The following is a 12,383-nucleotide window of genomic DNA, read 5'->3' as shown; positions in this document are numbered from 1 at the left end:
TTTAAGCAGATTAACAAGCATCAGAAGACATGCATTACTCACCGTAATAGCATTTCTGATGATTGTATCTGCTTAGATTCACATACGCCCTCCCTACCTCCCCGCTCGGGGTGGAAGGAACATAGACGTCTTACTACTTTCTCTCTTATGTACTCACTCACTATAGCCTTGGGCTCCCTCATGGCAGAAAAAATACAATCGGCGGGACCTCGGCGCGTGAGGGATTTTGATTACTACACATGTCACGATAGGGATAGTGTTACAGACACGCCTATGCCGACGTCCCCTTTCGGTCCCTGAAAGACAAGATGCAATACTCTGCGGTTACCACTGGATGTCGGACCATATGCACAGCATGTGAATCTAAGCAGATACAATCATCAGAAATGCTATTACGGTGAGTAACGCATGTCTTGTAATCATGGTGTAAAAATGTCAAGTTTCACGCTACTAGCTTGCCATAAAAAATGACTTGCCACATGAATTCTACAAATACAGACAGCACACCCTTTCTTACAGATTTTGAGCTAAGTTTATGATGTCTTTGCTGATCCTATCTGTGATATGTTGCATGTGTTCATTGTCTGAGAAATGGGAGGGACTCCAAGTTAAGGTTGTTGTCAGTTCAACACCTGTTGAGTTTCATGAGGTTTGTTGCAATAAATTGGTTCACCCAAACTGGTTCTCAATTGCAATTTTTTCACCGAATTGCAAGGGTTTTATTATGCTTTATCTTACCAACCCTGTAGTAGTAAATAACATTAGCACCCTGCAGATGGCCTTCAGCCATGGCCAATCTCCTGTTTTCCCCAGTAAGGGTAAAAGACTGTGAACTACTGGCTATGCACTTTGGTCATGACCACTATCCACTTTGGACCAATTAGGATAAAAGACTGTGGCCCACTGGTCATGGCTGTCAGCCTGGCCCATGGCCACGTTACACCAATTAAAGTAAATGCCTACGGCCCAACGGCCATGGCTTTTGGCCATGAGCACTCTCCACTTTACACCAATTAGGGTAAAGGCCTATGGCCCAGTGGCCATGGCCTTCGGAGTGGCCATCGGCAAAGGCTGTGACCCCTTTTCACTTTGCACATATTAGGGTTAAAGACTATGGCCACTTTCCTCTTTGCACCAATTAGGGTAAAACATCATGGCCCCTATCCACTTTGCACCAATTGGGGTAAAACACCGTGGCCCACTGGCCTTGACATTCACCTGTGGCAACAGTCCACTTTGCACCGATTGTTGTAAAAGACTGTGGCCCACTGATCATGGCCTTTAGCTGTGGACTCTGTCCACTTTTCACGTATTAGTTTAAAAGACTGTGGCCACTGTGAGCTTTGTACTAGGATTAAAGTCTGTGACCCACAGGCCAAGGCCTTTGGCCATTGTCCCTGTCCACTTTGTACCACTCGGAGTGAAGGTTTGTGATCCACTGGCAAGCTTTTGCCATTATTTTGGTTTCCCCCCTTTCATTCATGCAAAATTATACTCCAGCAAATTTCTTGCAGATGCATAACCGCGAAAACCCACTGATACGAAACATAACATATTGTAATAACTTTGGTAAGACAAAAAAGCCTTCAAAATTATACTTCGCTATCAGAGCTATCAGGTTGATCATTAATAATTGCAGGCTTGTCAGTAATATCCTCCTCTTCATTTAAATAAAGGAGATCTCCTAGTTCCCCCTCCTCCTCACCTGATGTGGTTGAATAGTCCAACTTCTTCCTTCGGGAGTGTCGATTGTTGGACTTCTTCTTCTTGAGCAGATAGGGTCTGCCTCGAAAGGAAGCCACCATGATTCTAGGTCCGGAAATCTACAGTGACTCCCCTCCGCGACAACCAGTAACGTTGCAAGGGGAAAAAGCCTTCGGACATAAAAAACCCCTTGGTTCCTTGAGCAGAACTGAAGAATGCCGGACCAGTTGATGATGACTTGGGCGCGATGGTAGGAGGCAGAATACAACCCGGCTGAAGTATGTAGAATATGGCGCAAGACACCAGTAAACTGGACGAACAGCCAACTGAATGAAAGGGCGCTGTGCCGTCCACTCTCCTGGGAAATATGCAGGCGAATGCACAGCGTGAGTAATCCAAATGGAAGGGTAACAGGAGGTACAGGACGGGAGGATGCAGGGGAAAAAAATGAGAAAAAGGGATGACTGACACAGCGAGGGGAGGCCGAGACTAGACAAGAAAGATGGCAAGGCAGGGAGAGAGGGAGGGAGTGTAATACAAGAGCGGGCGGAAAACCGCCAAGGAGTAACACCAAAAACGGAGCGCAAGCAACGGAGAAACAATAGTTGCAATGCGCCGAGTCGCAGAGTGCAACATGGTAAATACACTCGGCAGCGGCCATATTGGGGAAGACTAGACCGTAACCACGTCTACAAAGGAACATGGCGGCACAGTCTAATGGCGACCGCGTTTCCACCTTCTCCACAACTGCCAGTCACCCGCGGTTGTGACAGTATGCCCTCCTCGAGGGTCTCTTCCTCCCGGCTTTCCCGGGTGAAGACGGTGGAACCGTCGCAACAAACGGGGAGCTTTAACGTGAGTATGAGGTTCCCAGGTATCCTCTGATGTAGGGTAACCCTTCCAGTGAATGAGATATTCAAGGCGGCCTCTGTGATATCGGGAGTCTCGGATCCGGGAGACTTCGTATTCCTCAGAGACCGGTTTTGGCAAGATCCATAGTTTGGAAGCAACTTGCCTCTGGTTACCAGGTACAAAAGGGCGTAAAAGTGAAGAATGAAATACCGGATGCACTCGCCTAAGGGTCCTTGGCAGTTTAAGACGATAGGCAACAGGATTGATCCATGACAATATATCAAAGGGTCCGAAGTACCGCGGGACAGTTTGGATGGATGGACCCAACGAGGCAAAAACTTGGTGGACAGCATAACCTTGGTGCCCTTATCCCAAGCAGGTACTTGTCTCCGATGTTTATCAGATTGCTCCTTGTAACGTCTGTTGGCCTCTTGAAGACTCTGTCTGGCCGTGTTATGGGCTTCTTTGAGATGTTCGAGCATTGATTCTATGGACGGTGGGTTGGTTTCCCCCTAACTGGTAGGTACAATAAAAAGGGCTAATTCCAATCACCGTATGCACCGCGTTATTATATGCCTGTCTCAAAACAGGAGCTGTGCAGAATCTCTGCTTTATACTGAGAAAGCTGTCATCGGCTTCTTTGGACCAGATAAAAGGAATGGAAGTCTTTTTCAACAAAGACGTAATTGGAAGTGTAAGTTGGGAAAATTCTGGGATAAATTTCCGATAAAAATTTGCCAGTCCAAGGAACCGTTGGACCTCTTTGACAGATGAAGGTGGCGGCCAGGCCAACATGGCCTCAACCTTCTTGGGGTCCATGGTAATCCCTTGCTCAGACAGGATAAACCCCAAGTAGGATAAGGAGGACTGCGCAAATGCACATTTCTCCGGTTTCACCAGAAGATGATGTTGCTGCAGTCTACGTAGCACTTCCTTAACATGAAGTGTATGTTCCTTCTGGTTGCGGGAATAAAAAAGTATATCGTCTAAGTAGACCACCGTGTTTTGTCCCAATAAATCCGAGAACAAACGGTCCATGAATCTTTGGAAAATCGAGGGAGCGTTAACTAGGCCGATTGGCATCACCTGATATTCAAACAGACCATAGGGAGTGCAAAAATCCGTTTTCCATTCATCCCCTGTTCTGATTCGCAGTAGGTGATAGACGTTCTGTAGGTCTAATTTTGTGAACACCACAGAGCCCGGGACTGCTTCCAACACTTCGGAGATGATGGGCATGGGATAGCGATCCTTGATCGTTATCTTGTTTAATCCTCGGCAGTCAATACAAGGCCTCAATTCTTTGGTATCCCGTTTGGGAATAAAAAACAATGAGGCCCCTGCAGGAGACCTGAAAGGTCGGATCAGTCCGTTGGCGAGGTTGTCATCGAGATAGCGTCAGAGTACCTCCTTTTCCGACACGGTGAGTGGATACATCCTACCAAAGGGAACCAAGACCTGAGGTACTAGGTCTATACGGCAGTCCTCTGGTCTATGAGGAGGGAGTTTAATGGGTAACTGTTCCTTGAAGACCTCAGAAAACTCAGTGAAACACCCCGGGATACAATGAATAGAGCTCATTTCAGTGGCACATACATTCTTGATGTTTTTCGAACAAAGGCTCAGGTAGGCACTCCTCTTGGCAAAATTTGGAGTGAAAACTCAGTAGATTTTCCGTCTAGTTTATAGTGGGGTTGTGCTTTCGGAGCCATCCGATACCCAATATAACTGGGAAATGAGCTGCGCGGATTATGTCAAAACTTATCACCTCAGAGTGTTGCTGGATGGATACTTGCACTTCCTCCGTGGTATGGCTAATAAGACCGGAACACAGAGGAGTTCCGTCCACTCCTTCCACCTTTTGATCTACCTTTTTGGTGATCCTACGCAGCTCCACCTTATCGGCCCATAAGGTGTCCAAGAAGTTCCCAGCTGCTCCACAGTCCAATAGTGCCTGAGTGTCAACTTCCTTTCCTCTGAACCGAAGCTTGATTGTTATTACCATCAGGCGTAAGTCCTCCGACAACTTGGCGGAGGTAACGGAAAGAGTGGTGTAGGAACAGGGGAGCGTCCCTCGATAGTCCGTCCTACCAACTACCGTGGGCGTTCGCTTCCTGCCCTCCTAGGGGGAACATCAGGGCAATCTCTCAAAAGGTGAGTGGCCGATCCACAATACATGCAAAGACTTCCATCACGTCTCCGCTTCTTTTCTTCAGCAGTTAATGGAGATCTAGCAGTCCCTATTTGCATGGGTTCTTCTCAGGCAGTGCGTGTAGCAGATGAGGAGGCAAAAGGGAGAATTTCCGGAAAAAATATAGGACTTCGAGTCTTCTTCTTTTCGTTCTTCCGTTCTGTCAAACGGAAATCGATTCTTAGGACAGCCGTTATGAGAGCCGAGAAAAATTCAGGTCGAGGAATCCGGGCGAGTTCATCCTTTAATTCTTCCCGCAATCCCCTACGGAATATCGTGTATTGGGCCTGTTCTTGCCAGCCTGCTTCTGCCGCCAGTTTTTTGAAGGTGGAAATGTAGGAAAGCAGGTCTGTGCTTCCTTGGCGCACATCTAGTAGGTCTTCACTGGCAATGTGGCCACATTCAGTTTGTAGAAAGGTTTGTTTTAGAAGGTCCTTGAATGCTACGTAGTCTTGCAGAACCGGATCGGACTGGGACACTAAAGGAGTCGCCCATGCCAAGGCATTCCCCGTCATATGGGTTATCATAAAACCCACCTTGGCATGATCAGAGGAAAAGGCGTTTTGTCTGAAAGTGAAGTGTATATTACAGGCTTCCAGAAAATCTTTCACCTTCCTTTCTGAGCCGTCGAACTTTCCTGACACCAGGGGCAAAGGGGGTAGATCCAAAGCCTGTTGTTCTCTAGCGGCTACTCTTTGCAGGAGAGCAGCATTGTCGGTCTTGAGTGCCTGGACTTCCAAATTGAGATTCTGGACTGCTGCCACAAGCTCTTGAAGCTGTTGTGGTGTAGCCATATTTTCACTTTGGTGTTGCAAGCTATCATAGCTATCAGGTTAATCATTAATAATTGCAGGCTTGTCAGTAATATCCTCCTCTTCCTTTAAATAAAGGAGATTTCCTGGTTCCCCCTCCTCCTCACCTGATGTCGTTGAATAGTCCAATTTCTTCCTTCGGGAGTGTCGATTGTCGGACTTCTTCTTCTTGAACAGATAGGGTCTGCCTCGAAAGGAAGCCACCGTGATTCTAGGTCCGGAAATCTACAGTGACTCCCCTCCGCAACAGCCAGTAACGTTGCAAGGGGAAAAAGCCTTCGGCCATAAAAAACCCCTTGGTTCCTTGAGCAGAACTGAAGAATGCCAGACCAGTTGATGATGACTTGGGCGTGATGATAGGAGGCAAGATACAACCCGGCTGAAATATGTAGAATCCGGCGCAAGGCACCAGTAAACTGGATGAACAGCCAACTGAATGAAAGGGCGCTGTGCCGTCCACTCTCCTGGGAAATATGCAGGCGAATGCACAGTGTGAGTAATCCAAATGGAAGGGCAACAGGAGGTACAGGACGGGAGGATGCAGGGGAAAAAAATGAGAAAAAGGGATGACTGACACAGCGAGGGGCGGCCGAGACTAGGGAAGAAAGATGGCAAGGCAGGGAGAGAGGGAGGGAGTGTAATACAAGAGCGGGCAGAAAACCGCCAAGGAATAACACCAAAAACAGAGCGCAAGCAACGGAGAAACAATAGTTGCAACGCGCCGAGTCACCGAGAGCAACATGGTAAATACACTCAGCGGCGGCCATATTGGGGAAGACTAGACCGTAACCACGTCTACGAAGAAACGTGGCGGCACAGTCTAATGACGACCTCATTTCCACCTTCTCCACAACCGCCAGTCACCCGCGATTGTGACATTCCCGTCGCTTGACTGTTGGAGCAGGTGAGAGGCCTTCGAGCTTGGGGCTATGGCGGTGACGCTCACTGATTGCTCGCAATGTGGGGATGACATTTTCTACACACAGATTATAATTTTAGGAGGATTTAAGTAACCGGGGGACAGAGGATGTTTATTTTGGCGATCAGTGATGTAATCAATGATGCCATTTGTGATGTTATCTTTGATGTCCTGGGTCTTAGCAGTGCACGATGGTGCGCAAGTAATGGTTGCATAGTTTACCATAACTGGCGAATTTCTGGGATTATTCGATTTCACTTGTAACCATAACGTCCCTTTAGCAAGGTTTTTTCTCTGGATTTTATAGATTTTTATTAGTGCAACTTAACCGTAACGTCCCTTTTAACAATGTTTTTTCACTGAATTCCATCGGTTTTTATTAGTGCAACTTAACCATAACACCCATTTGCAATATTTTTTCACAGAATTTGATAGGTTTTTATTAGTGCAACTTAACCATAAGGTTCCTTTTAACAACGTTTTTCAGTGAATTTCATAGGTTTTTTATTAGTGAACGCTACCTGGAACTTATGATTATCTCTTCTGTCCGTCTTACCCGATCCACCCCAATTCCTTCTCTCCCAGCTCTCTGTATAGGTCTTGCATTATTGCAACGACCGTCAGGCACGTACAGTACATTTTTTCATATGTTGTATGCAGTTTGTTTCTCCCTGTTCTATGTTGTACCTCTGAACTCATAGCACTCGCCCATTCAGAATTCCCAAAGCATATTATGAATTTTAACTGGTTTTACTCATCCTCCTACCCTTCCTTGCGTTGGCGTGCTTTGAAACGCCTGTTCTTGGTGTATAGGTGCTGTTTTTATTATTATTTTTTTAAAACCTTTTTATTTACTTGTTTTAATCGCTTAACAATTTTTACAAGGTATCAAAACATCAGAACTCCTTTAGTTGCAGTCTGTTAGTATGTGTTGCAGGATTTGAGCCACGGCTATCACCCATGCGGTCTTCTCTCCGCTCATCAGTCGAAACCACCAGACGTCTTACTCAAATAAAGTTAATGCAGAAAAATGTCGGTTTAGATAAGTCATTCTTATTTTGTAAGTTCCTGGGCATGACAATAGAAGATGCCTCACAGTTTCGATCTGCTCTTTGTTATTGCGGTATCGACACTTGTTTGAGGCTGAGAGTCCTCTTATGGCCAAGATTTTGTTAGTTTGTAGAAGATTTTAACGCGCCCTTATGAATACTTTCCTAAGGGCTCCTGTTAGGAAACTTCTTCATGTACTCTTGGGTTTGATTTAATTTATTTATGTTGATAGGAAATTAGCTGTAGATTTGTTTCTGCCCGCTGTTTCTAAGGTCTGAATCCAGTCAAGTTGCTCCATTTTCTTTTTGACCTTCTGTGGATTCTGAACTAGTTCTTCTTCTGAGTTGTGTATCTCTTCGAGTTTATCTTTATTTTTCTGTGCCCATTTGTTCAGCATTTTGCAGTGGCCTCCTGTTATTTCGACGTTGATTAGATTCAGTATCTATGGACGTTTAGGAAGGAGTGTTTTTTTGTACAACATTATTCTGTTTTGGTCGGTTGTTGCCCGAAGTGAGAGCAGGTTTAGCTCTTTGCGTATCAAGGCCATTGGTGTTGGTTTTGGCAGTCTTAATACGTTTCTCCAGAAGTAGCCTTCTCATTTCAGCCATATTTTTGGTGGAATATAGGGCATAGCTTCCGTCCCATATTACAAAGATGGGATAACTTTAGCTTTATAAAAGTTGATTGCTGGGATCAGAGAGAACCGGCCAGATTTTTTGTCAACTGCTCTTGCTTAAGATGCTAATTTTCTTACTTTTTCAAACAGGACTCTTTGCATTGCTGTTTCTGAGGTACTGCTATCCAGGGTTACTCCCAGGTATTTGAATTCTTTTACTCTTTTTATTTGAGTTCCGTCCAAAGTACCATTTTAGTTTTTTGGTTCTCTTACGTGATTTTTACAGAGACATGATTTTCGTCTTATCTTTGTTGATCTCCAAGTTGTTGATTTTTATATACTTAGATAAATTATCTAATTGACGTTGGAGACCAACAGCCGTCTGGTCTAGGAGAATCAGATCGTCTGCGTACAGAAGACGAGTGGTTTTCACTTGGCCTATTGTTGGAGGGAATGATCTTACATTTTGCTCTCAGTTCTTAAAGTCCCCTAAATACGCGATGAAAAGTGCAGGGGTCAGGGGGCAGCCTTGTTTTACCCCTATCTTCGTGGGTATCTCCTCTGATAGTAGGCATTGACGATTCAGTCGAACCCTCATTGTGCTATTGGTGTAGAGGGCTTTTATTGGCTGTCATGATCTCTGCTTCCAAAAGGTCAGGGTTTTCCCAACTCCCTTGGAAGCAGATCCATAACCCAGGTTCCGAGTGCCAACCAGTCCCAATTGGGACCTTTTGGACCCAGTCCTGGCGCCAGTGGCACCAGGCTCAATAATATGCCCAGTCCCAGCGCTGGAAGCGCCGGGCTCATAATGCTTGGGTGGACTTACCTTCAGCAGACCATGCTGCTTACTTGCCTGCCAGTTGAGCCTCTGATCCTCTTCTGTTTGGAACTACTTTTCCTGTTGGGTGGGGCTGGAGCCACTCCCTAGATTCAGAACACTGGAACTCTTCTGGAAGGCAGGAACTCTTTTCTTACCAGGAACTCTTTTCTTACTTAGGCGTGGCTGTGGAAGGAGACACCTAAGCACTACAGGAGGCTATTTAAACCACACCCGGTGGATGAATCTTGCTTTGCGTTATTCTGCAACCTCTGCAGCAGAACGCTCATCGTGTCTTCTGCATCCGGTCCTGGGCCTAAGGAAAAAGGCTTACCATCCTGAATCCAGTCTTCAGCAACACCTATAAAGACAAGAAAGAACAGGTTAGCATTCCGGCCTCTGAAAGGCAAAGGCTTACCTACTCTTCGTGCGCTCCGGAGGTCTTCACACTGCATTCCGGCATCTGAAAGACAAAAGTTTACCAACTCTTCGCACGCTCCGGAGGCCTTCGGCGCTGCATCCCGCATCTGAAAGACAAAACAAGGTGCGTTTAAAGACATTGGGGAACTTTAATACTCACGTGCCATTACTCCTTTCCACATCTAATCCAGTGGGTATTCCGGCACCCTGCAGCCGCTCCGAACTCGTACCTGCAAAATAAAAAGACAGTTAGAGCGCATAGTGAAGCAGGCAACAAGCGCTTACTTACGTGCTTCCAGGCGCTTCTATTCATCACACGGGCTCCATCTTCAACTCACTTCAGCCCGTCATCCGCCATCGCCGGAACCCTGCAGAACAAGAGACATCATTACTAAAGACTTTAAAGACATTTGAATGACTCGAAACTTACCGCTCGTGCAGTAAACGACGGACAGCAGTCCTCTGAAGTCAAGAGGCCTGCGCTACCTATCCAGTGAAAGGAACTGGTTACAGCACCCTGCCCCGAGGCAGATGGAGAGCTCGGCATTCACTTACCTAAGGTGAGAGCGTTAACCTTTGGGGGTCTACAGGAGAGGAGAAGAGGAAAGAGATAGGGACACCCCAATAACCCCAGTTCATTAACCCCATATTTTCTATCTGCAGACATCTTACTCTACACGTCAGGCATACAGTGCACAGAGGTCCAGCCCAAAGAGCCAACCGGGTGCTACACATCACCTTTGAAGATACGGTAGTCGCCCAGTCAAGACCGGCGCCTCTGCGAGAATCAGGTGAGCGTTACATTGGCTCTGAGATTTCCTTAGGGCATTTCCAAGTTGATAATTTCTCTCATAGTGTGTCTCGGTTGACCTGGTCGAAAGCTTGGACGAGGTCGATGCTTGCGATAAAAACCCTTGGGTTCCCTTCCATTATTTTCCCTTTCAAGGTGCTCAGGAACAGTATGTTTGCTGTAGTTCCTATGTTCTTCATAAAGCCAGCTTGGAAGGGATCTGCACAAGGTGCTTCTTTTGCCCAAAATTGAAAACGAGTGTCAAGGAGCCGAAAACCTTCCCAATCACATCTAATAAGGCTATTGGGCAGTAATCTTTTGGTTCTTTTTTGCTACCCTTTTTAAAGATTGGCACTACTGTTGATGTTCTCCAAGATTTTGGTATTGTTTTCAATGCATCTTTTAAATACCATGTGTATGAAGGTTGCCTATTCCTCTGGATGACTTTTGGGGTCGATGTTTGCTATGCTATCTGGGCCCGTGTTACGCTCACCTGGTTCCACGGGTGTGCCACCCTGCAGTTGGGGTTCAGATGTCCCTCCTTGCGATGCCCAGATGCGACCAGCGGAAGAGTTCTGCCTGGAATACAGGTAAGCTATGTTCAGGACTGGGCAACCGGGGTAAACAGCCTCCCACCTCTCTGTAGGTCTGCGACCCTTCTGGACTTCTCCTCACCTTGTTTTAGATGTTGGCGGGTTCTCCGTCCTGCTGTCTTGGCAGGGGCGCGTTGTGCTTGGTGGGCAATGGCGATCGAGTTGCTTCACTAATGCCGGCCCGTCTTGAGTCTTTCAGGTAGGTCTTATTGCTGTGAATATTGCTGTTCTTGCATGCCAATTAACAATGTCTTTTTCTTCCTAGGTATGCGGAAGTCAAATATGTGGCAAGGTGGAATGTGTGTTTTGCCAGTAAGTATGGGCGTTTTTGGAGTGCCTTGATGCGGTGAGTAGGTGCTATGCGCTGCGCTTAAGATGCCTTGCCTTTGCTAACCTGTTATCTTTTCCTCTCCACAGGTCGCGGTACTCGGCCGGAGTATGGAATTTCCGTAGTGATGCTGATTGAGGAGCGGCTGGCGAGGTAAGCCTTTTGGCACAGTTTGTTAATTGTACAATGTCTAATGCCTTGTTTCTTCTCTTTTACAGGTCCGTCGATCCGAAGGAGTGCTGGTTCTAGGATGATGGTCGGGAGAGCTGTGGACCGCTCTAGCTGCTATTTGTATTTGTATTTTATTTATTTGTAGAGCGCTCCCGGCCCTGAGGCAGCTGGGCGCATATCTTACAGCTATTAAAGCTCTTAAGGCAGTACAGTTACACATGTTATACAGTTCAGTTACAAATTAATAGGTTACAAAGAGTAGGCATGACACAGTATTGAGTGCAAATAAGTACCAAAGAAAGGGCGTGACTGCAGCCACGGCCAAGCTAGTGAGAGCCATGAGAATACTGGCCTTTTCTCACAATGTCTTCTCCTTTCCTTTGCAGGTGCTGTTCTTCCGAGGTTCGTGGCTGAAGCTGAATACAGTGAGCGTTACGTTGCAGAAATGCAAACTAACGCGAAGCGTGTCAGTCTATTCGGGTGTGGTTTAAATAGCTTCAAGAAAGAAATCCAGGTAAAATAGTCCCCATGGTACCACACCCAAAAACACTACACTGCAAGCCTGGTTTCAAGGAGCCAGGTTATGAGGATGCCTCCACATGACTGGCATTAATTAAAAGTAGTTCCCAAGCACAAGTCCATATTCAAACATGAGCCTGGCGCCAAAGGCGCCAGGACTGGCCCCAAGAAGGCCTAGACTGCAATTTCTTGGGTTTAGTGGGGACTGGAATCAAGACTCTCCCTGGCCCATAGGTTGGCCAGGGGGTCTTCAGAGTGTGGGTCGTGACAGCCCGGGGCTCTCGAGGTCTTCAGCTTCTGAATTGTTTCTTGTATGATCTCCGTCTCATGTGGTACGTCCCAGATTGTACCTAGATCTTCTATCATGGAGCATGTTTTTTTTCCTTGTTGTCGGGGTTTCAAATAGATTTTTGAAATGTTTCACCCGGATAGACTCGCCTATGTTGTTCTGAAGTGTGTCATTTGTTGTACTTTCTGTTGTTCTTACGAGTGACCAGAATTCACATGATTTGTTACCACACACCACACGCAACATCTCCTTTGAGTGTTGTTGGTATAATGTCAGTCAGTGTCTTTTGACCCAGGACTTGTAGTTTTTTAT

The sequence above is a fragment of the Ambystoma mexicanum genome, chromosome 13, assembly GCF_040938575.1.
Source record: "Ambystoma mexicanum isolate Mex_15411 chromosome 13, UKY_AmexF1_1, whole genome shotgun sequence".
In the NCBI taxonomy this organism is placed as follows: Eukaryota; Metazoa; Chordata; class Amphibia; order Caudata; family Ambystomatidae; genus Ambystoma; species Ambystoma mexicanum.
Note: the sequence above shows the minus strand (reverse complement) of the source record.